Consider the following 25,954-nt stretch of genomic DNA (forward strand, 5'->3'; position numbering starts at 1 on the left):
AAATTTTTGACGTTTCGATTTCCACTCTGGAGATCGTTTTTCGAAAAAAGATTATTAAAGAATGGTAAAAAGTATAACAGCCAAAGTTGAAGGGATTATGTCTTTCAAAATTGGCGTTTAACTTACTGGGCCTCGGTGGTGGTTTTTGGCTGAAAAAATCTGAGGGTAGATTTTGTGCCCTCTGTACATCAAATTCTGATTATTTTGTGTGTATTATGGGTTTGTGTATGTGTGTTCGTGTATTGTGCTTGTGTGTTATGTTGCATAGGTATTCTGTATGATGGTGGACGATATGTCTTCAATTTTCTCAATTCGCTATTATTGATATATTCTTGTTGACTCCTTTTAGTATTGGCAACCATTCAACCAGCCTGCTACATTCCGCTGTTAGGTTTGATACGCATTTTTCTTCATTAAGTAGGATGAGAGATGCTTCTTTGATTTTTCTCTCTGCCTGTCAAAAGAGCCAAAGAAATTAATTACCTAGAGGCCAAAATAGATGAAAATGGTCATGAGGAAGGGTAGATAAAGGCAAGAATAGCTAAAGAAAATAAAAAGTATGGAGCTTTACGAATTCTAATGAAATCCAAATACGTATCAATAAAAACAAAAATCAGAATTGATAAGACTGTTATTAGACCTACAGTAACATACGCATGCGAAACATGGGTGCTGAAAAAGTCAGAAACAGATCTTTTAGAAAGATGGAAGAGAAAAATGCAAAGAGCAATATATGGAGGTGCAAAAATAGAAGGCCAGTGGAGAAGACGAATCAATAAAGAATTGGAAGAACTGTACAAAGAGCCAACGATAACGACGACAATCAAAGCACAGAAAATCCGATATTTGGGGCACATCGAAAGAATGGGAAGTGAAAGAATGCCAAAAATGGTACTCTCATTAAGACCAATACCAAAGAGAAGAAAAGTCAGGCCAAGAAAAAGATGGTAGGACATTGTGTACGAAGACCTGAAGAAAAATAACATTGTGAGATGGAAAGAACTAGCATTGGACAGAAGGAGATGGAGGGAGGTGGTGAAGGAGTATATAAAAAGACTGAAGTGAAGTTAAATAGAATTTATATGACTTATTATATAAGAATTATTTATAAAATGTAATCAGAAATGTAAACGTTTTAGCCCGAGGCCTAGAAGGCCTGTTGAGCTTAATAAATAAATCGTCTAGGCGCCAAACAGAAGTCACCGTGCCATTTTCAATCCTGATGGGCAAACTCAATGGTTTCTTATGGAGTTTTGGCTTCTGATGACGAATTTCGAGGGTGGATTTCTATCCGAGTGGTCAAAAAATTGTTATAAACAATTGTTTATAAGGCTCTAGCTCATAAACTAAAAGAGCCAAGAACAAATTTTTCAAAATTTTACTTAATAAAGAACAAAGAAAATGGCGTTTTCTAAACTTAAATCTAACAATTAGAACTCGAGATATTGTAAAATTAGTGCATAATGCAAATTGCAAAATAAGTATTTTTCGAAGCTTTTTCGGTCTTAACTCGGCGTCGACGCATGCAAATGAGCTTTACAAAGTGTCATTTTAAAGCTTAATGTGTACAGTGTAACATTAAGGTATCGGTGAAACATATTATATATAGACTGTCCAGTTTTTTCCGTAGCAAGAAGCAATTTCAATATCCCAACGAACCTAGAGAAAGCACTTGGTGCAAATTGTTCTTTCCAAATATGCTAAATTACTTAAAAGGTTATTAATTTTGCAAATACCTAAAGGTACGTATAAATATGCGCGCCGAACACTTGGCGCCGTGTGTGCGGTACGCGTTCGTGAGGGTTCGTTAGATTAGTACGCGTTAGCACGTGTTTTCAAGTGGCACACAAACGGTGCGCACATTCTCATTAGTTTTGGACCAGATAACAGCGAAACTACAGGGTAACATTCCATGGTGCTTAATGTATGCTGATGATGTCGTGTTAGTAGGAAATAATGAAAAAGACTTAGAACAAAAACTGGAACAGTGGAGACAAGCTCTGGAGGAAAAAGGTTTAAAACTTGGAATGTTCATTTAAAGATGGAGCTACTACAAATAAAATGGTATCTTTGGATGGTGAAATGATTGTGAAAAGCAATAGTTTTAAGTACCTAGGATCGGTATTACAGAGTAATGGAGAAATAGATGGAGATGCATGCAGTAGAATTAGGGCTGGATGGATGAAGTGGAAAGAATCGAGTGGTGTGTTGTGTGACAGAAAAGTTCCAATGAAGCTGAAGGGAAAATTCTATAAAACAGCCATAAGACCGGCTATGATGTACGGAACTGAATGTTGGACAGTGAAAAAGAAAGAGGAACAACGAATGCATGTGGCGGAAATGAGAATGCTTAGATGGATGAGTGGAGTGACAAAGAAGGATAAAATTAGAAATGAGTATATTAGGGGGAGTCTAGGTGTGGCACCAATTGATGCCAAAATGAGAGAGCATAGGTTAAGATGGTTTGGTCATGTTCAACGGCGAGACGCTAATCACCCAATACGAAGAATAGCTGAAGTGCAGATTCCTAGAAGGAGTAGGAGAGGAAGACCAAAGAAGGCCTGGGGGGAGACGATAAAGCAGGACATGTTGGTAAAGGGGATTAACATTGATATGACCCAAGATAGAATTATGTGGAGAAATGCAATTAGGGAAGCCGACCCCGCATAGGGATAAAGCAAAGAGAATGATGATGACACAAACGGTGCGCACACGATCCAACTTCTGTCGGCGCCAAGCGCCAAGAACGCACGGCGTACACACGGCGCGCATATTTATACATACCTTAATTTTTAATATTGTAAAAATTTGCTTCTTGCTAATAACCTTCGGGTTGATGAGAATTTGTAAATAAAAAAAATCTGGGTGATTATGGGAAAACTGAGGTATTTCCCAATAATTCCCTCTTCTCCGCATCAATATGTTACTGTTTAAAATAATATTCTTCTTCTTACAGTGCCTATCCGTTTTGGATGTTGGCGATCATCATGGTTATCTTGACTTTGTTTACCACAGCGCGGAACAGTTCAGTGCTAGTCGTGTTATATCACTTTCGTAAATTTTGAAGCCAGGAAATGCGTCTTCCTCCCGGTCCTTTTTTACCATTTACCTTTCCTTAAAGAATCAGTTCGAGAAGACCGTAGCCGTAACGTTCTTGATTTCTCATTACATGTCCTAGATTTAATTTTTTAGTTTTGGTGGTCACGAGAATTATTTTACACTCTTTCCCCATTCTACGCAGAACTTCCACATTAGTAATTCGGTCAACCCAGGATATACGTCAGATGCGCATATAACACCACATTTCGAAAGCTTCGAACCGATTCATAGAGGCAACAGTTAGTGTCCATTTTTCCATTCCGTAGAGCAGAACTGTGAATATGTAGCATTTTAACAGACGTTATTTGGTATTTTGTTTTTAATATGTCTCGACTGTTGAAAATGGGTCTCATTCTAACGAATGCTGCTTTTGCTTTAATTATTCGCTGTTTAATTTCTGTTGAGTGGTCCCATTGGCTATTTAAATTGTTGCCCAGATATGTATTCTACTCTTTCGATATTCTGTTGGTTGATTGTAAGTTGAGCGTTTAGTATTGTTTTTTACTAATTGTTATAAATTTGGCCTTCTTTATGTTAACAGCTAGTCCTTATCTGTTGCTGACTTCGGTTATGCGATTTGTTAATATCTGTAAATCATTTAGGTTATCGGCAAAAACTATAGTGTCATCTGCATATCTAACGTTATTCAACCATTCACCATTTATTAATACTCCTTTGGCACAACCGTCTAAAGCTTCCTTAAATACCCATTCAGAGTAAATATTGAATAGCAGCGGAGATAAAATACAGCCCTGTCGCACTCCTCGTTCTATTGCAATTTTATCAGTGAACTGATCTTCTGTTTATGGTCTTCTATTTTGAGTTTGGCCGTTTGATTGTAATAAATGTTTCTGATAATTCTCAGACATTTGTTGTCAATTCCAATTTCTTGTTTCTTGAAAATAATTTTAAAGCTGATATTTACATAAATAATTACTAATTGTTTTTTTTTGTTGTAGGTAAATAGAAAATTTACAGCTAAAACCAATCGTAAGTTTATGTTTGAAACTTAAATTTAAATAAATTCTTCCATGAAAATATTTGCTAGTAATGGAGATAAAGCCGAGGCTATTGCTAGACTAAAATTTCGTAATTAATTTTTTTATTGTACAAGTATTGTTAATACATAATGTTAATATTAATAGCTCAATTACAGCTGGTATATTTAGTTTGTTCTAGTTGTCAATGTATTATCATTCTCTTATTTGATTGTGACTATTTTTAAAGTTTTATCTCGTGGCACATTTATGTGTAAGTAGACTATTATCAAAATATTATTATTTTGACTTATAGAATATTACTTATTTTGATTAAATTCAATTTTTGATAATTATTTTAAAAAATGGGGATTTTATAAATGTGTTATATAGTATTTGCAAATGGTTGTATAGTATACAGGGTGTAACAAAAATACAGGTCATAAATTAAAGTGCATATTCTGGGACCAAAAATAGTTCGAATGAACCTAACTTACCTTAGTACAAATATGCACATAAAAAAAGTTACAGCCCTTTGAAGTTACAAAATGAAAATCGATTTTCTCGAATATATCGAAAACTATTAGAGATTTTTTATTGAAAATAGGCATGTGGCATTCTTATGGCAGGAACATCTTAAAGAAAAATTATAGTGAAATTTGTACACCCCCTAAAAATTTTATGGGGTTTTGTTCCCTTAAACCCCCCCCCAACTTTTGTGTACGCGCCAATTAATTTAGTATTGTGGTACCATTAGTTAAATTCAATATTTTCAAAATTTTTTGCCTCCTAGTATTTCTTCGCTAAGGCAGTTTTTATCGAGATGCGGCTTCTTTTTTAATACGTTTACATACAAAATTTATGGGGGGTTTGTGGCTTTAAACCCCCCAAATGTTTGTGTACGTTCCAATTAAACTATTACTGTGGTACCATTAGTTCAACTCAGTCTTTTTTAAACTTTTTTGCCTCTTTGTATTTTTTAGATAAGGCACCTTTTTTTAATATGGTTCAAAATATACCTAAAAATGTAAATCATAAATAAATTTTCATATTATTACCAAGTGCCCATAATCGTACTTAACCATATACAAATATGTGGTGGATTTGACAAATATTCAAAATATCTCGATAAAAACTGATTTTTCGAAAAAGTACTAAGAGGCAAAAAAGTTTTTAAAACATTGTGTTTAACTAATGGTACTATAATAATTAAATTGGAACGTATACAAAAGTTTGGGGGGTTTAAAGGAACAAAATCCCCATAAAATTTTTGAGGGGTTTCCAAATTCCACTATAATTTTTTCTTAAGATACTACTGCCATAATAATGCCACATGTCCATTTTCAATAAAAAAGCTCTAATAGTTTTTGATATATTAGGAAAAATCGATTTTCATTTTGTAACTTCAAAGGGCTGTAACTTTTTTTGGGATATTCCCATCTCGGCTCACTATAATCCTTTAGTCCTTTACGATACCCCAGGTAAATTTTAAAAACCCCCCAGGTCGGCTCGAAGATTAACAAGTAGGTATTAGTATCCAGTATCCCATTAGTAGGTATAATAATAATTTTATCTTTTTAACCCGGCATCTGCCACGTGGCTTTGCAAGGCGCCAACTGCCACGTGGGGTGCTCACAGCACCCCTTAAAAATTTTCTGTGATCTACCTGTTTAAAAAACAAAATAATGCGTTGAGTAACACAAGAATATAAAAAACATGTTTTATTAACTTATTAGCCACTTATATGTTATGAAAGTTAAAAAATAAAATGAAAAAGATGTTATAAGCAAATTAGCAAGTACCAAGCCATAATAAATGAAGTCAAGTAAAATATCTAAAAAATTAAGATTTAGTGAGTATAGAGTCTATATTAATAATTTAAATAAGTTATTTCAATAAAAAATGTAAATTTGACCTGTTTATCAAAAATACAAAAAGAATTTAAAACTTAAAGTGCCAGATGATGACACCCCAATTCGACTTTAGAGCTATAAGTTCAGAATGACACTAAATATCCACTTAAAACACTAACACATCTATGCTATATAATATTATAGAAAGCTACTATGACGCACAGCTCGGTTACCAAACTTGAAATACCAAATATTTGATAAAAATGTGTTATGGGGTGCTGGTAGCACCCCACGTGGCAGGTGCCGGGTTAATAAATTTCTTATTAACATAGAAAAACATCCTACCCTCAATACCCCTTCCTTCAATAGTATACAGAAATTTTGTGTTCTTTGCGAATTTAAGAAACAGGAAACTTGGTTGGAAATGTTGGCCGTGGAATCGATTTCGCTACTGATACATATAGACCAGTAAGGATCTGTTTTTAGGTGGATGTGAGAGGTGGCATTCAGATTTTTGCGGATAAAGTTAGGTGATAACTTCGTTAATAATAATTGATTTATGCTCCTTCTCAAATATGCCCGGAACATTAATAAAAAAAATAAAATTTTTAAAAATTTCAAAAAATTTCGTTTTTTTTTCTTCTTTTTTGCTTATAACTTAAAAACTATTCATTTTAGAACAAAGTCCTATAGGAATAAAACAAAGATAATTAAATTTCTATCAGATGCGATTGGTTAAAAATGTCTTAATTTATCACCCTTGCTTCAAAATAGCAATAAATATAAAATAAGGGGGCAAAACAAGCCTGTCCGTATTCAATGATTTTCCATCACTTGGGTTACACTTGGAACCTTCCTAATTCGCTTAGAACATTTTTGTAATGTGCTAAAACCGTACACCAAATTTCATTAAAATTGACTTACTAGATTTTGCATAATAATTTTTCAATCTAAACTTTTTTTTAAAAATTAAAATTTTTTTAAATCTTGCACAACAAAAACTGGAACATACAAAGATTTGTCAATTTTTTTACATATAAAGAAGTACTCCATCTATCTAATGCACTTTACAGAATTATTGAAATCGGATTATTTAAGCAGCCTCAGCAATGTTTTAAAGTTATAAACAATTTTTTGGCTTATAAACAAATTAGTGCTGTGGCCAGGAGGGGTGCTACGGGCTCCTTTATTTAGATGGACTTACCCAAGTTTTTTATGTATTTTGACCCGTAGAACACCAAGTTTTCGGGTAACAGTTGATCCGGATGTCGATAAAATTGTTATAAACAAAGAACTTGAGGAATTACATAAAATCGATTTTTCGCAAAATAAAACATTTTCTGGTATTTCTTGGGTAATTCTAAGCAAAAAATGTTCTTACAAGTTTTTTCGTAAGATGCATAGTTTTCGAGATAAACGCGGTGGAACTTTCAAAAAATCGAGAAATTGCAATTTTTGAACGCGAATAACGTTTGATTAAAAAATAAAATAGCAATTCTGCTGACAGCATTTGAAAGTTTAAGTCAAATTATACCGGTTTTAATTATTTGCATTGCTAAAAATTAATTTTTTATTATTAAACAAAGCTATTTGTTTATAAGCCAAAAAATTGTTTATAAATTTTAAACATTGCTGGGGCCCCTTAAATAATCCGATTTTAATTCTGTAAAGTGTATTAGATAAATAGAGCACCTCTTTATATGTAAAAAAAATTAGCCAACTTCTAAATGGTCTACTTTTTGTTCAGAAAGATTTTAAAAAATTTGAACTTTTTTAAAAACATTTAGATTGCAAATTTATTATGCAAAATTTATTATGTCGATTTTAATGAAATTTGGTACACGATTTAAGTATGTTACAAAGAATTTCCTAAGCGAATTACTAAGGTTCTAAGTGCCACCAAAGTGGTTAAAAAATATTGAATAACAACAGACTTATTTTGCCCCCTTATTTTGTATTTATTGCTATATTGCAGAAAAGGTAATACCTTAAGACATTTTTTACCAGTCGTATATCATACAAAATTCAATTATCTTTATTTTATTTCTTTACGACTTTGTTACAAAACGAATCGTTTTAAAGTTATAAGCAAAGAAAGCAGAAAACAAATCTATGTTTTTCGAAATTTTTAAATATTTTAATTTTTTTATTAATGTTCCGGGCATATTTGAGAAGGAGCATAAGTCAATTATTATTACTGAAGGTGTCACCTAACTTTATCTGCAAAAATCCGAATGCTACCTCTCACATCAAAAAATAGACGTTTTTTCGCAGATCCTTACTGGTCTAATAGGATAAAGTTTGGTTAGATGTTTGAGACATATTGACTGTTTGGGTATCTGCTACGCCACTGCTCATGTAGTCAAAAGTAAAAAAATTATACCTAATTTAGCTTCTATATATCATGGTAAAGGTTCAGCTTTTTATCCATTTTAAATTAAAAATAGATTGCCGATTGTAAGTCAATCTTCTTTAAACTTTTCTTCTGTATTTTTAACAGTTGAAACAAATAATAGACCTTAACTAATAATGAGTGATTTATACATACATCTAATTCTAGTTTAAGGTACCCTAATGTCACTGTTTTTGCACTATGTTTTACAAAGCACGACGAAATACAGAACGATGTTTTTCGCTCGACACCTCGTAGTGGAATCAATTTATCTTTCAATTAACTACTAGTTCAGTATCCAGACAAATAGAGCATAATTGCATCTTTAAAGCCCAGTATAAGTGAAATGTTAAGTCAAAGAGGAAAATTGTTATTAGTGTGTGAGCGTTATAAATTAAAAGAACAAAAACCAAAATTAGTTAGTGTGAGAGTGTGGAGATGAGTTATTCTATAAATGTATTTTTTCCATTGAGATGTAAAATTATTTAATAGTAACAATTAATATCCCATGAGCCGAGCTGGTATATTTTAAATCGGGAAGTTTTAATCTTTGCGCCGACTTGGGGCATTTTTAAAAGACCTACCTGTTTCTTGGGCCGAGATAGGCACTGCCCCTTTTTTTTATGTGCACATTTGTACTAAGGTAAGTTAGGTTCAATCGAACTATTTTTATTCCCAAAATATGTGAATAAATTTATGACCTGTATTTTTGTTACACCCTGTATAATGGGAGCCTTGTTCAGTATCCAAGTACTAATACAGAGATGAAGAGATATAAATAAAAATGTATACATATGTGCAAGCGATATTGTAAAGTTTTTGACAAGGTCCGACATTACCAAATGCTAGAAATATTGAAAACAGCTGGATTGGACGATAAAGATTTACGAATAATTACAAATATGTACTGGCATCAAATGGAAAGAATTAGTTGAACTGTCGGGAGTTTCCTTAAGATTTTATAAGCTACGATTATGGATTATAAGAATTATGTATATATGGCGCTATAATCGGAAAAACACTATTTATTAGCACCATCTATCAACAATTCTAAAAAATGTTGCGAATAAATATTACTTATTTTTTCATGAGGAATCCAAATCTGCAATAAAACATGGGGATTTCTATTTGATTTTAAAGTTACCCCCCACCCCACTTCCAGGGGGTGGAGTGTAGGGTCGTGTTTGATGTTATTCGATAGGTTCTTGAAAAATATTAAACACGTACTTTTTGGTTTTTGAGTGTATTTCTCGAGATATTTGATCGTTTCTATAATTTACCTATGGTATCACGATAAATCGTTTTTTCCGATTATAGCGCCATCTTTCCACAATTTAAAAAAATGTCTTGAATAAAAGTTGCTTATTTTTACGTAAGCAATCCAAATCTGCAATAATAAATGGAGATTTCCATTTAAGATTGTAAAGTTACCCCACCCCACCTCCAGGGGATGGAGTGAGGGGATCGTGTTTAGTATCATTAGATAGATTTTTGAAAAATATTGAACATATACTTTTCACTTTTTCGCTCCAATCTTCATTTCACGAATTATTCGATCGTCCCAGGCGACGAGTTCCACCCTGGGCACCAGATACCTCGGAGACCATCACTGTCATGAAATTCGTGTTCAGTGACCTCTAGAATCCGCAAGTAAAAAAATTGAACTCATTTCCGTCAACATTTCCCGAGTTCTAAATTATTCATTTTCCATCTCTTCGAGATGCACTTTGAAATTGCATTTTCTCATGCACAAAAAGTTTTGCCGGAGATTAATTTAGTTCACAAAATTGCCTGACACTTTCTCCAATCTAATGCAAAAAGTTGCATGACGATTCATCTTACTGCACAAAATTCCTAGGTTTTTGGCTTTTTAGTGCTTCGTTTCTTCGCCTATATAGTCCAGAGAAATAAGGTTTTTGTCGGGACACTTGAGCAGCCAGGTTGCAAATGGATTTTTTGGGTACTATATACCTAATACATTATAAATACAAAAATGCCCGTCACAGTTCGGACGAGAAACTTAGTTATTAACAAATAAATTTTTGCTCCAATCACCGTTTAGTTATTGGTGGAACCATCTTCCCACATAAAAATATTCACAAGGTAACATGGACTGCCCCTGGTCATACCAGAGAAAACCAAATAGATCACATCGCCATATCAAAAAGATGGAGATCATCTCTTCTTGATGTACGAAATAAAAGAGGAGCAGACATCGCAAGTGACCACCATCTGTTAATTGGTACCATTAAAATTAAAATCAAGATGGCAAAAAACAAAAACAAAATCACAAGAAACACCAACAGACCCACATATAACCTGAACAAATTAAAAACTCTTCCAGGAAAACACATGTTTAGGGAGGAGCTTCAAGTAAAAACAAGAGAACGTGAAGTAAATAGCTGGGAAGATTTGGCAAATGTTCTGACAGAAATAGCTGAAGACAAACTGGGTAAAAAAGAGAAAGATAGAAAGGAATGGATATCAGATGAAACTTGGAATCTTATCGAGGAAAGAAAACAACGAAAAAAAGATATCTTGCAAGCAAGAACTGTAGAAGGAAGAACGAACCGACAACAAGAATATGAAACACTAAATAAAGCAGTTAAAAGGAATGCAAGAAGAGACAAAAGAAGGTGGGCTGAAGAACTGGCAAAACAAGCAGAAACAGCTGCACAACACAACAGGACTAGAGAGCTGTACCAAATTACCAGACGATTAACAAAAAATGGGCCCAACTGTTCGAACATTGTAAGATCCAAGACAGGTGAATTACTTACTACAACGGATGATCAAGTAGAGAGATGGAAAGAGCACTTTCAGGAGATGCTAGGCACGCCCAGGGATAACGCGGATGAAATTGTCGAAAACCCGCAGAATGTAGACTTGCATATATCTTGCGAGTCCCCTTCCAAAATGGAGATAATAACAGCTATCAAATCTCTGAGAAATAACAGGTCCCCGGGAATCGATAACATTGCTGCCGAACTACTTAAAACTGACCCGCATCTAACCGCTGAACTTTTGCTCCCCATAATCCGAGAGGTGTGGGAAACAAACCGCATTCCAGCGGGCTGGAAAAAAGGTAATATTATTAAGCTTCCAAAAAAGGGCAACCTCACACTGTGCAAAAATTGGAGAGGAATAACCTTGCTTACCGTCATAAATAAAATTTTTACGATCATCATACATAAAAGATTAACAAACAAGGTTGAATTTCGAGCGAATCAAGCAGGTTTTAGACCAGAATCTTCCTGCATAGATCACATTAATACAGTGAGGGTAATAATGGAACAATCGGTTGAATGGAACACACCTCTATACATGGTCTTTGTCGATTTCGAACGTGCCTTTGACAGCCTGTCTCATGCTGCTATATGGAAAATTTTAGAGCTAAGAAACATTCCTCATAAAATAATTTCCATTATAAAGTCACTGTACACTGAGGCGACGTGCAGCGTGACACACAATGGGGTCAACAGTGACGAATTTGACGTACTTACTGGAGTCAGACAGGGATGTGTGCTTTCTCCGTTTCTGTTTAACATAGCTCTGGACTATGTTCTCTCCAAACTAGACTTCGACACAAAAGGGATACAATGGACGTTAACCACACGCCTAAGTGATCTGGAATACGCCGACGATATCTGCCTGTTAGGACAAAGATTCCAGGATGTGGCCGACCAATTGGAAACACTATCCACTGAGGCCAATAAAATAGGTTTAAAAATCAATATTGGTAAAACCAAGTCGATGAGAATAAATGCAAGGAACAACACGCTATTTAATATCGACAACAAGCAGATTGAAAATGTGGAGAACTTCACGTACCTTGGAAGTGTCATAACAGAAAGCGGAGGTACAGAAGACGATATTCGTATGAGGATACGAAAAGCTCAACAAGCTTTCAGCATTCTTAACCCTGTTTGGAGGTCTGGAGAATATACTACAAGGACAAAGATCCGAATATTCCAGTCAAATGTTATGTCTGTTCTACTCTATGGATGTGAAACCTGGAAAGTGACAAAATACCTTACAGACAAATTGCAGGTCTTTGTTAACAAATGTCTACGAAGAATTGTTCGTATTTTCTGGCCAAACACCATCAGAAACGAAGATCTGCTACACCTGACCCAACAAAAGAGGGTAGAAAATGAAATAAAATACAGAAAGTGGGGGTGGATAGGTCACACACTCCGAAAAGATAGTTCCAGTATTGCAAAAAATGCCCTAGAGTGGAATCCCCAAGGAAAGAGAAAAAGAGGTCGCCCAGCACAAACTTGGAGAAGATCCATCATGGACGAGATAAGAAGTCAAGGAAAGTCTTGGAATGAGGTGAAGGCCCTAGCGCAAAATAGAACCCGATGGCGCGTTTTCACTGAAGCTCTATGCTCCACTTAGGAGTTCAAGAACATTGTATAAATTAATTTTCGCAAAAGTTATAGCAAATTTTTTATTTTCGAAATTTTAGTTTTATTTTGCTATATACGAAGCAACAAATAATTGGACCGAAATTCAAAAAACGCTATTTTAAACCTTGGCTCACCTACTAAAAAAAAATATTATAAATAAGACATTTAATTATCCTATTTTTACCTGTAGCGATTTAAACGAAAAAACTCTCACTTTTGACCCTTATTTGTTAATAACTAAATTTCTCGTCCAAATTGCGACGGGCATTTTTGTATTTATAATGTATTAGGTACATATGTATATAGTACCCAACAAACCCATTTGCAACCTGGCTGCTCAAGTGTCCCGAACATGGTATATTTTTACCTTATTACCCTGTGTAATATTACAAGATAACGTTTTGCAGTAGTATTCTCCGCTCATCTTAAATTTCGATAAACAAACACTTAATAAATATCGTAGACCTCATTAAGTACCCAATTAGTAACAATGAACTTGGTATTAAAATCAGAACAAAACAATATAACAATGGTAGATTATTGTATATTGTTTGATACTGAAAAGAACCGTTCAGTGTTATCATTAATTGCAAAACAATCAATAAACGAAGTATTCATAACAATTTCCAAACAGCAAAAGATATTTGGTTGGTTGTGCAGTCGATGGTTTACTGCAAATTAGAAACTATTAATCATGTCGTTTTTTTTACAAATACAGGGTGTAACAAAAATGCAGGTCATAACTTAAATCACATATTCTGGGACCAAAAATAGTTCGATTGAACCTAACTTACTTTTGTACAAATGTACACATAAAAAAAAGTTACAGCCCTTTGAAGTTACAAAATGAAAATCGATTTTTCTCAATATATTGAAAACTATTAGAGATTTTATATTGAAAATGGACATGTAGCATTCTTATGGCAGGAATATCTTAAAAAATAACAGTGAAATTTGTACACTCCATAAAAATTGTATGGGGTTTTGTTCCCTTAAACCCCCTCCCCAATTTTTTTTTGTACGTTCCAATTAAATTATTAATGTGGTACCATTAATTAAAAACAACTATTTTGCATCTCAGTATTTTTTCGATAAGCCAGTTTTTATCGAGATGCGGCTTCTTTTTTAATATGTTTACATAAAAATTTTATGGGGGTTTTGTTCCTTTAAACCACCCAAATGTTTGCCTACGTTCCAATTAAACTATTATCTTGGTACCATTAGTTAAACACAGTGTTTTTAAAACTTTTTGCCTCCTAGTATTTTTTCGATAAGCCACCATTTATAAAATATATTTCAAAATACATATACCTAAAAATATAAATTATAAATAAATTTTCAGAATATTAACGGGTTTCTATAATCGTACTTAACCATATATACAAATATGTGGTAAATTCGACAAATATTCAAAATATCTCGATAAACACTGGCTTATCGAAAAAGTTTTAAAAACATTGTGTTTAACTAATGGTACCACAATAATAATTTAATTGGAATGTACACAAAAGTTTGGGGGAGGTTTAAGGGAACGAAACCCATATAAAATATTTATGGGGTGCACAAATTTCACTATAATTTTTTTAATATGTTCCTGCCATAAGAATGCCACATGTTCATTTTCAATAAAAAATCTGGAATAGTTTTCGATATATTGGAAAAAATCGATTTTCATTTTGTAACTTCAAAGGGCTGTAACTTTTTTATGTGCACATTTGTACTAAGGTAAATTAGGTTCACTTGAACTATTTTTGGTCCCAGAATATGTGATTTAATTTAAGACGTGCATTTTTGTTACACCCTGTATAAAGGTAATTAAAAGTAAGATTAAATGTATAGGTACATTAAAATACATGATTATTTGAATACAAAAGGTAGACTCCCCATATCCGCTCCACATTCTATGTATACATTCTAGGTATGGATATAATACACAATTTAGAACAAAAAAGTCCTATAACATTTTTTTTCTATAGTTAACCGTTTCCAAGAAAAAAATTACATTGTTCTCCATATAAGTGAATTTTTATTTTCATAAATTTGAATGACATGGCAACGTAGCCTAGAACTTGCTGTGACTGTGGAAATTTAACCTAATAACCCCTTGTTTATTTACTTTGAGGTGTGATTTTTGGGGTTGTTTACATTGTAGGTACCTACCTGCAAAATTATGGATATGGGTTTGGTTGATATTTACATTATTTTACCTACCAGATGCAACTGACCTACAAACCTACTTTTTTAATCTTCAGATTTTTGAGTTGCGCGTTGTTGCCAAACTTCAATTTGCATATCAAAATGTATTTTCGTTTTTTGATCAAACGGATCAATTTAAAAAAAAAGGTTATAAGACTTTTTTGCTCTACATCAGTGATACTCAACCTGCGGCCCTCTAGCGTTTTTTATGCGGCCCGAAGGCTAACTAAAGGGTCCTGTGATCAAATAATTTGTCAAATTTCACGTGTTTTTCAAATTATTTGATAGTGTGCCGATGTGTTTGGGCGTGAGGCAGACAATTTAATGACTTTAATTTTAAATTACATACCTATATTGAAATTTTTAAGAACTCTGATTAAAAATCAGGATATTATTAACTTTTAATAATAAATTATTAAAGTTAATGAAGAAATATTCATTTTAAAAATAATCAATATTTATTTACTACAAGAGACTTATTTACTACATTTAGGACTCACAAGAAAAATCCAGGTCCGGATTAACAAAAAAAATTAAAAATAATTTTGACCTTGAAACAACACCCTGTATAATAAAATTTTCAAAATTCGTCTGCACAATTAAAAAGAGCGCAAAAAACTAAGTTTAATTTCTCATTAATTGCTACAATCATTTTGAACATATATTATAACTAACTCCACTTTTTAAATTTGAGAAGTCTACCTTTTAAACTTTAATTTAAAATGAAAAATCGTCTGAATTAAAAAAATGAAATATATTTTTGAATAATAAATGCAACATACTTTTCAGTTCTTAAATCATTTTTTAAATTCAGACGATTTTTCATTTTGAATTAAAGTTTTAAAAGTGGACTTCTCAAAACTTTGAAAAGTGGAGTTAGTTGGTTTTGGCAGTAAGCCGACGATATCGAAATTTTTGTTTTGGAAGTTCGAGTTCTTAAAAATTTCGACATAATTTTAAAATTAAAGTCATTGAATTTTTCAAATGTGCAAACGGGTTTTGAAAATTTCAATATACAGGATGATGTTTCAAGGTCACAATGAATTTATAATTTTGTTTAATCCGGACCTGGATTTTTCTTGTGATTAGTAGTTGGGTGGTCTGTGTTATAAATGTGACATATGTGTACCAAATGTCAAAAAAATATACAAGTTGGTTCTAAAGTTATGGGTCCAGAAAGAAATGGGCAAAATCGATAAAACACCCTGTAACTCGGTTATAAAGTAGGTGGAGCAATAAATTTAGTATGTCTACAGTCGCCTCATTTACCTCTAGTCACCATTCAAGTATTTCCGTTTTCCAATGAAACACCCTGTATACTACTTCATCTTGATTGCGGCCCGCAAGCTGTGGCAATAGCTACTATGTGGCCCAGGAAAGAAAAAGGTTGAGTATCGCTGCAAGGGCGCCCATATAAAAATTTTTAGGGGGGGGCCAAACGTGAAGAAGATGTTGCACATTACATTTTGTATATTTCGGATGACAATATATACAGTAGACTCTCTCTATAACGAACACGGATATAACGAGGTTTTGCTTATAACGAGGTACATTAGGTGTCCCATGAAATTCCTATTGAACTATAACGCTCTATAACGAGGCATATTTGATTATAACGAGGAAAATTTAAATCGAAGAATACTTGTCTTTACCTGTTTTTAGCGTTTTAATGGTCATAAATAAATAAATGCCCCAACTACCTGTACATAGAAACGCCCAACATCTGTCTTATTATCGAGGCCAGTGCTGTAATAAACTCGGCCACCTGTAATAAACTTCTGTCTATTTATCGACCGATATTGAATACTATAGGAAATTTACAATTTATGGCGGCGAAGTCTCATATTGTTCACTGTTCAGGTTGACCATCGACACCTAATAAACTACGTAAGAGGCATCAAAACATTTCAATATTATTATTGTTTGAAATAACGAGATCCGCTTATAACGAGATAATTAATCCACCATTTCAGTTCTCGTTATAGAGAGAGTCTACTGTAGTTTAAACCACCTAAAAAACCCAGTTTGAACCCTGTTGTGAGAAATTATTCATACATTTAAACACTAGACCAAGTTTTTAAATGGAAATGTCATGGGTACCACAAAAGTTGCGCCTCTCTTTAAAACCCGTTTGAAAAGAATACAATGCTTGCAAAGCCTTTCCTTCAACTTTGGCGAGCAGACTAACCATGAGTATGTGTCGAACCAAGTTTTTACTTTAAAATCTTAAAAAGGAGCCCCCTTTATTTTTGCAGATTTAGAATCCTTATGAAAAATAAGGCACACATATTCCAAACATTTTTAGAATCGTTGATAGATGGCGCAAATAAATCGCATTTTCCGAATATAGCGCCATCCGTCAACAATTCTAAAAAAGTTCGAATAAATGTTACTTATTTTTTGAGGAGGAAACTCAATCTGCAAGAAAAAACGGGGGTTCCTATTTAAGATTTTAAAGTTAACTCTCACCCCACCTCCAGAGTGTGGAATGAAAAATCCTGTTTGGTGTCATTCTATAGATTTCTGAAAAATATTAAACACGTGTTTTTTAGTTTTTATTTGGAAGTATATTTCTCGAGATATTAGACCGTTTCTATAATTTTGCTATGGTATCACGATATACCGTTTTTTCCGATTATAGCGCTATCTATCCACAATTCGCAAAATGGCTCCAATAAAATTTGCTTATTTTTACAAGGAAAATCCAAATCTGCAACAAAAATTAGGGGTTCCATTTAAGATTTTAAAGTTACCCCCCGCTACACCCAGGGGTTGAAGTGGTGGACTTGTTTAGTGTCATCGCATAGATTTTTGAAAATTATTGAACACGTATTTTTCAGTTTTACGATCCGATGTTTATTTCGCGAATTATTCGACCTTTTCGCTACTTTTGGGACACCCTGTATATAACACTCATTCATCATGAAAGATCACCTGTTTTTCATTTAAATAAAATTGTTCTGTTCATCATAATGCACACTTTAAAAATAATATACTTACTAATAAAATACTTTTGCAAACTAAAATTTGACTATGTTCAATAAATTTTAATAATTATTTTTCAGTATGAATTTATTTCAAAATATAAAATATAATTACTTTATACCAGTTCTCAAAGACAAATGGCTCATTAGTGATTATCGGTCAGAGATCGGATTTCTTGCTGATATGTTTTTTTTTGCAGTATTATAAATGATTCATTTAATTGATAATTTTGGGTGTCGATTACAGTGTATATGTTTCCCACGCCTCTAATCTCTTTCAATGTTTTCGTTAATAGCATACCGTGATTGTGGGAAATGTGTATTATGCACATTCCATATAGACCACTGTCGCAGACACAAATATTTTCTGTTAAACTATTAATAACTACCCAATATGTGAATTTTTTTATTAATAAATATGTTGTTTCCAATTTATCTCTCAAAATTATCCAATAATTTTTTGACAAAAATACGTTTACGTAATATAAATTTAATTTTTGTTCTTTCCCGAAAAGCTAGGGGGGGCCACGGCCCCCCCCTGCCCGTGTGTATGGGCGCCTATGTATCGCTGCTCTACATTGTGCCTTCTACCTATACCTTTAAGGAACGCACTATTTTCGGGGGTTGTATAGTCCATTTACTCACGGTTTTTGCTCCGGGTTTTAAAGAAGCGCTTGGATTAACATCAAATTTATCATACACATAGCTAAAATGTCAAAGAAAAAAAGCGATTTTTTGACTTGTGACACTGTACAGATAAAATAACGAAAAATTTACGAAATATTATTTATCAAAAGTGACTCTTGCAGTAAAGAATATAATATTATTATTATCTGGTTAACATACTTATAATTTTTAATGATGTAACTTTAAATACAAGTAACAACATTAAACAAAAAATATTGGAACAAGAAAGATAACTAAGTGATAAATGTGTCGCTTTTCTTGAGCACAAACGCAGATTGTTTTGAATAAAGTAATCACATATACTGTCTTAACTCGACAAATGACGCTTTATACACATCTTAGATGGAAAAATGCCTTGCACAAGTCGATGTGTGACACTGTTTATGTTCGGTTCACCGTTGATTTTGGTTAATCAATATAATGACTAGTGTAATCTAACGACAAATACTTGAACGATGAACGTAACTCTTTTTGAGATAAAAGTTTGTAGTTTTATTAAATTGTTATTATTAAACGGTGCATTAAAACCGTTTTTATTTTTTTTTTTTTGAGTTGTGACACTATTTGAGTGGAGATGCGTTTTGTTCTATAGTTTTTTCCACTGGCGTCCAAAATCCCGACGGCCAAAACAACCACACGCCAGAATCCCGACAGGCCAAAATCCCGACATGCAACAATCCTCGCATAAGTAAAAATTCCGACCACTACATTTTGAATATTTATTGTTTCCTTTTCAAATGCAATACCAAATCATATTATAGAGTATCGAAATTGAAAAATTATTACTTCTTACTAATAAGTACGGATACTAGTTATTATGTATTTTAAAAGAAAAGATTATTTAAACGCTTCGAGAAAAAACGTTTTTAAAGTTTAGTGTTTTATTTTGAATTAAGAGGACAGCTTGTGTTTGATATTCGGTATTCTAGTAAAAGATGCATATATTAGAAATGATATTCTAACATTAGTTTGAAAAAGTTAAGACACGTAGCTGATTAAACCTAAATTTAAGATGGAAATGCGGTCACTTACCTGGTTTTACCTGTAAATCTAAATTAATCAGTTACCCTTAAAATAACACATTTATAACAAATATAATAAACCAAATATAATATTTTGTAGTTTTGTGATCGGAATATGAGGCTTTAACTAGTTAATAGCAATGTTTTTAAGAGATTAGTCGATAATTATAACATTTAACTGGTTTTCCCTGAACATTTTATTCAGAGCTGTTTGTAGTTATATGGATATTATTTACATAAATGATAGGCAGTTTTATAGAAAAAACAAATTTATTTTGAACGTGTTACAGATACAAGAAAATAATATTACTATGCGTATAGATTAGTCACTGAAAGCAGAATCTGACAAGATGCCATTGGCATCGTAAAATACGATACCACCTGTTATATTCCTCCGGTATCACTCCCGTATCAAATAGCTGTAACAAATCTCTGTTTTTTGCTATGCTAGTTGGCGAAGTTGTATCATAAAGTTGCTTAAGTTTTTATCGACTAACATAAGCATGCTTATGTTAGTTGCTAACTCAGCTTGCTTTTTTCTTGTTGACTGCCGTGCAGTATCAATAAGGAAATGAAGCTTGGTGACGCGTCATAATTGAAATGGATTCTGTTTGTCTCTTCTTTCACGAATCTCATCTTTTTATCTTTAACCACATTATTTTTTCGGCGTTTTGGTCTTTTGTTCGGTTTTTAATTAGAGTGTGTGACAATTTTTTTAAATCATAAAAGTCGTAGTACGTATTTAAAATGTTTACACTTGTATGGTTCTATACATACTTTTTGATCACTGACCTTGACATTTTTAGTTTCCCTTGCATTTTGCAAAAACAGACAAGTAATCTGCCATACCATAGAGAGATCTGATTTCTAGCGGTTTAGATGACTGCTATGTATAGGGTCAACTTCCATACAAGATTGTCCCACTCTAAAAATTTATGTCACGATACTGTCCTCCACAGGTATAAGAAAATACACTTATTTCACTTGCTTACATATTCTGGGACACATTGTGATAAGTAGTTGAGTGTAATGCTTTGTATTTCAGAACTTCCTCGTCTACCGTTAATTTCTGACCAGGCAAAACGGTAAGCTACATTTGGTAATGCGGCTTCATTTACACACAAATTGTTGACCCATAATTTTCGGGAAGAATATATGAATTGTCCAGTTAATCTGGAATCTGTAGTATAGCCTGTAGATCGAAAGTGATTGAAACAAAATTCCGTTGTTGATTAGAGCTTTTCTTATCATTTCGTTTTTCGAGATTCCATACTTCTTTTTTTTTCTGATGTTGTCTGTAACTGTTTTCTAAATCCGGTTTCTTAGTTGGATTAGCCATATCATAATATGATAGAGCTAATAAATATTATTTATTACAAACTAAGCATTGATCTTATTTAGGACAAAAAAGCTTAAATTATAGTCGTTAGAAAATATTCTTCGGTATGTAATTTCGCTAATACCTTCCGGTTTCTTCAGCTGACAATCATTTACATAAAGTTGATACATTTTCCTTATACTCAAATTTTTGTCCAAATACCTACGCTTCGAACTTTGGCGGATATAATGTGGGACCATGGTTAGAAAAGACTCAATATGAGCCTTCACAATTTTGCGTTTTTCATTGCTTGTTTTATCTGGCAGTATAATATGCTTGCCTCTTGCCCGTATCTGCATAACAACATAGAATATCAATGTTTCTTACGACATCTTGCATTAACGACGCTGATATACAAAGTGTCTTACAAAAAAACTTCTCACATACCTGTACCTCTTGACCATTCAAAGAAACATAGTCTATATTATCGATTTTACCAGTCGATATGAATGAGAAATTTTAATAAAATATACATGTAAAATGTATTAAAGACATTTATTACCTTTTTACTGAATATGGCATACAGCAGTAGAAATATATTGTTGTCCGGCAAAATAATATATGTGCGCTTACTTGGTTTTACATGCAACAGAACTTTAATTTTGTAAAAGTAAGTAACGATATATTGTTTTACTTGAAAATGAAAAGTTGGTTATGTGTAACTTATTTGTTTATCACACAAATTATCTGCTGAATGGTAAGTCGTATCATTTACTGGGTTTTACCTGTATGTAGAGCGTAAAAAGCTGAGAATTTTGGTATACTTAACTCAATATTTTAAAATTTGTCATTTACCTGGTTTTCGCAGTATACCGACGATATGAAAGTAAACTTGAATTCGGGATTTGATTATACATATATTATCGGACTATAATATATTGGTAAAAAAATAATTTAATTCATATACCCATGTAAGAAATTTTATTTAGAAAATTAGTTCATATTAAATGGTAAATACTTTTGTTTAGTAACACAAAATAAAAACAGACGCCCATAAACAAAAAAACAAGAAATAAATGTAATTATATGTTAAGAAGAAACTTATCAAACCTGTCGGGATTCTGGCCTGTCGGGATTCTGGCGTGTCGGTATTTTGGCCGTCGGGCTTGTGGCTGTCGGGATTTTGGGGTAGACCCAGATTTTTCACGTCAATACTTTTCGAGTTATTTGCGAGTGAATATGTTCATTTTTCAACCAAAATACACGTTTTTAGACAGTTTTTCGCAAATAACTCAAAAAGTATTTTATCAAAAAAGAATATCCTTAGCAAAGATGTAGCTTATAAAAAGTGAAAGAAATGGTGTCTGTATGATCCGTAGAAGCAGAGTTGTGGCTAATGAAAAGTTGGTTCTTATTCGTCAAATTCTAAATCGAATATTTCAATGTGCAATAACCAAAAAATGAAGCACTTTTGGGGGTAAAACTCATCACAATGAAGTGTTTAAAAAAATCTTTTTTAAGATTTTTAAGAATTTTAATCTTAATCTGCTATTTTTGTTTTTTTTTTAAGTTTATAGCATCAAAAGTAAGCAAGTTACGCTCAAAATAAAGTTTTCCCCTTTTTTGGTAAAAAAAAAACGTGAAAATCACCCACTAATTAGCACTCCAAATGAAATTAATCGTTTCCGCATCACAATTTACTTAACTTATGTATTGTTTTTATGATCTGTAAGTTTCATCGGTTCAAATATTTTTGAAAAAAATTTGGTTTTAAAGTAAAAATTGTTGTTTTAATTTTGAAAAAAAATGCGTTTTTGAAGTTAACTTAAAAATTTAACTTTAAATTTAAAAATAACACCCCCAGGGCAATAGCACACATTAGCACAATATCCCTTTTTTTCTTTGACATGTTAGCTATATGTCTGCCAAATTTCATGTCAATCTAAGCAGTTCTGTAAAATTCGTCTGAGGTTTTGCAATATTTTACCGTCAATGAATGGACTAGTACAAGTCTAAGGGTACCAACATGCCGAAGATACATGGATGAGCGCGGTGTAGGTCGCGATCGTGGTCGAGGTTTACATCCATGACGGGCAGAACATACCGAAGATACCTTCCTTTCAGTGTTCTTTGCGGTTTTCATATAACCAAAACTTGTCGCAACCCTGATTACAACAAGAAATGAATAAGTACACCAGCCGTATCTCCGGCGAATGTCACGTGGTTTAAAAACCACCAATAAACTTTAATTTACCACGCGAGCAGCAGCTCGATCGCGATGTAAAACAAACGATTTTGTTTTGGCATCGACATCGTTGTAAACCGCGATGATAGGTCACGAGGGTGAACGGATGACACAACCTTGGTATGTGCGATCTCATAAGAAAATGAAGGTTTGTTTTGACATCGATGTAGCGACCGCGACGGCGACCTACACCGCGCACATCCATGTATCTTCGGCATGTTTCTACCCTAAGGTCGATGCCGCACTGCAGGAAGTTTGGTAGGATGGTGGATGGTAGATACGTGCCTGTCGACCATCCAGCTACTTATACCACGAATAACAAAACGACGGTAGCCGTAGTGGCTTCCCACTACCCTATCCACCCAAATCAGTCGTGTTTGATATTCCATCCGGGTAGCCTGGCTATGGAGGAAAGCGTAATAAGTGTATAAAAGAAGGGCAATTTGGGACCCAGCAGACCCACTATGTGACGAAACATAGCTTAAAATATCTGTTTTGTTTATTATTTGCAGTTGCCTTTGCAGTTTACCATCCACCTTTAAAATCCACCCTCCAAGCGGCCATCTAGCATCCTGCAGTGCGGCATCGACCTAAGGGTACGGCCACAACGGCGCACGGCACGTCGCACCGCACAACCCACAGCACTGGCACCTAGCCTAGCCTTTGCTCTGCACATTATTGGCCGTATTGACCAACCGTGCACCGCACGTTTATTCTTTTTTTTTTAATCATCTCGTCGTTATCCTTTACATCGCCGTTATATCGGACGTAGCGTTGTTTTAAATTCTAATTTTAAGGTGGTTCATTTGATCATTAGTTCAATACGCACGAAAAATTTACCAATGCGGACGCGCCATAAAAGTTGTATCTCACTTCTCGCCTATCCATCCAGCGCAATAAAATGATCCCGCATACTCAGTTAGGAGTAGAACTAATACAAATAAGTAATCATTTCGTTTAAAAAAGGAAAAGAGAAGAGCCGTCTTATTTTTCAATTCGTTCAGAGAGTACCATAAGACGGCCAAAGATAAGACGGCTCTTGTTTCGTTTTAGAACGAAAGCATTATTTATTTATATTAGTTCTACTCCTAACTGAGTATGCGAGACCATTTTTCGTTGGAATTTTACCGCACTGGACAGGCTAGAAGCGAGATGCAGCTTTTAGATCTCCCTCAGTCTTCTTTGCGCCGACAATTGGTTGGTTTGCAAATTTCAGAAACCACGAAGGTATTGGGGCTAGAATTGGTCCTAATAAAGTTTTATTTTTGATATTATTTTAATTTAATTTTATTAAAAATAAAACTTTCGCTTGTCTTAAGCAGATGTCGCCACGACACACCATGCCATTTCGTTGTAAACCAATACTGGCAACTCGATTTTTAGTTTGTTCAGAGATAATCATATATTATGCACTCTCTGAAGATTACCTAATGAGGTTTGAAACCGGTTAGGGTGCTTATGATACTCTCTGAATGAACTGAAAAATAAGACGGCTGTTGTTTCGTTTTACAACGAAATTATTATTTATTTATCAAATATGTATATTATTTATAATTTTCGTAATGTTTCGTATAAAAGTGTTTATATTATGGTCAGTTTCATACCTTTCCATAAAACTCTCGTTGACGATTTATTGATGTGTAATTAAATGCTACCGCAAAAAGGGTTTTATTTTGGTTGTGCATATGCCTAAGTAAAATTTATTAGTTTTAAAAAGACGAAATTGCGTCATAAAATGAGAAAACAATTACTCCAAAGTTACAGCGCATGTTATTGACCGATAAATTTAATAGTCTTGGATATTAATATTTTGCGTAAAAATATAAAGGGTACATTCCATGTCAAATTACTCAGGCAAAAACTTTTGGATCTCCGATTTTTCTGAAACTTGGTGTATAGCTTCTGGGGTACGTAAAAATAAGATATTTAAGGTCAAAAAGTCTTCTTCTTCTTTTTTTCCTCAAAATGTTATTGTATGCGATTTTACACTGATTTGGTGTTTATTTAAACAAATTTGCATTTTCTATAGTAAAATATCAATGGGAAAAATAATATTTTAATAGAAGTGACTCAAAAATGTCACTATATGTGTAAATTTTATAGTGTAGAAAACGTTATAATACCGTTTTTTTTTTTACATTTTCCTCTATTCCCAAAATAGGTAAGTACATCATAATCGATTTGGCTCAAAATTTGCCCGCAGATAGCCAAAACATAGGACGTTAAGTGGTTAGAAGGATTTGAATTATTTTACAATACAAAAAAAGTTACCTGCAATAATATTAGACTCAAACGTATATTAGTCCAGTCGGGATAGCATTTGACCTTTCATGCCGAGCTGCCCAAAATTTTATTTGTCTAATCTTTAGGGGAGTGAATAGTAGCCTAAATTTAAAATCGCGAATGAATTCCTCCATTACGTTAGCCGCCATCTTGATTTTAAAGGAGAACCGTTTTTGCTCAATATCTCCGCCATTTTTAACTTTTCGACAAAAATGGTAGGAACTGAAATTGTTCCAAATAAATCGTATTTACAATTATTTTAATTTCTTTATAACAATTTTTGTCGTGAGGTTGATATTTTTCGAGTTAATTGTATTTAGACACGTACATTTTTGACTATGATATTGCATGTAACTTTTTTAGTATTGTAAAATAATTCAAATCCTTCCAGCCACTTAAAGTCCTATATTTTGGCTATCTGTGGGCAAATTTTCAGCCAAATCGATTATGATGTATTTTGGGAATGGAGGAAAATGTAAAAAACGG

At 33.4% G+C, this 25,954-nt stretch overlaps 1 protein-coding gene across 2 annotated transcripts in view; it reads left to right on the plus strand.

The window, feature by feature from the left end:
• The window catches only part of LOC114333243 (plexin-A4), a 933,823-nt gene that overhangs the window by 132,390 nt on the left and 775,479 nt on the right, over positions 1-25,954 (plus strand). Inside the window, exon 2 of one of the 2 annotated variants that reach the window (XM_050663391.1) lies at positions 4,059-4,089. The exons of the other annotated variant lie outside the window; for it this stretch is intronic. The gene's annotated coding sequence lies outside the window, so the exon portion shown is untranslated. The remainder of the gene's footprint in view (positions 1-4,058; positions 4,090-25,954) is intronic. 2 annotated transcript variants of the gene reach the window in all.

Source organism: Diabrotica virgifera, chromosome 10 (assembly GCF_917563875.1).
Source record: "Diabrotica virgifera virgifera chromosome 10, PGI_DIABVI_V3a".
In the NCBI taxonomy this organism is placed as follows: domain Eukaryota; kingdom Metazoa; phylum Arthropoda; class Insecta; order Coleoptera; family Chrysomelidae; genus Diabrotica; species Diabrotica virgifera.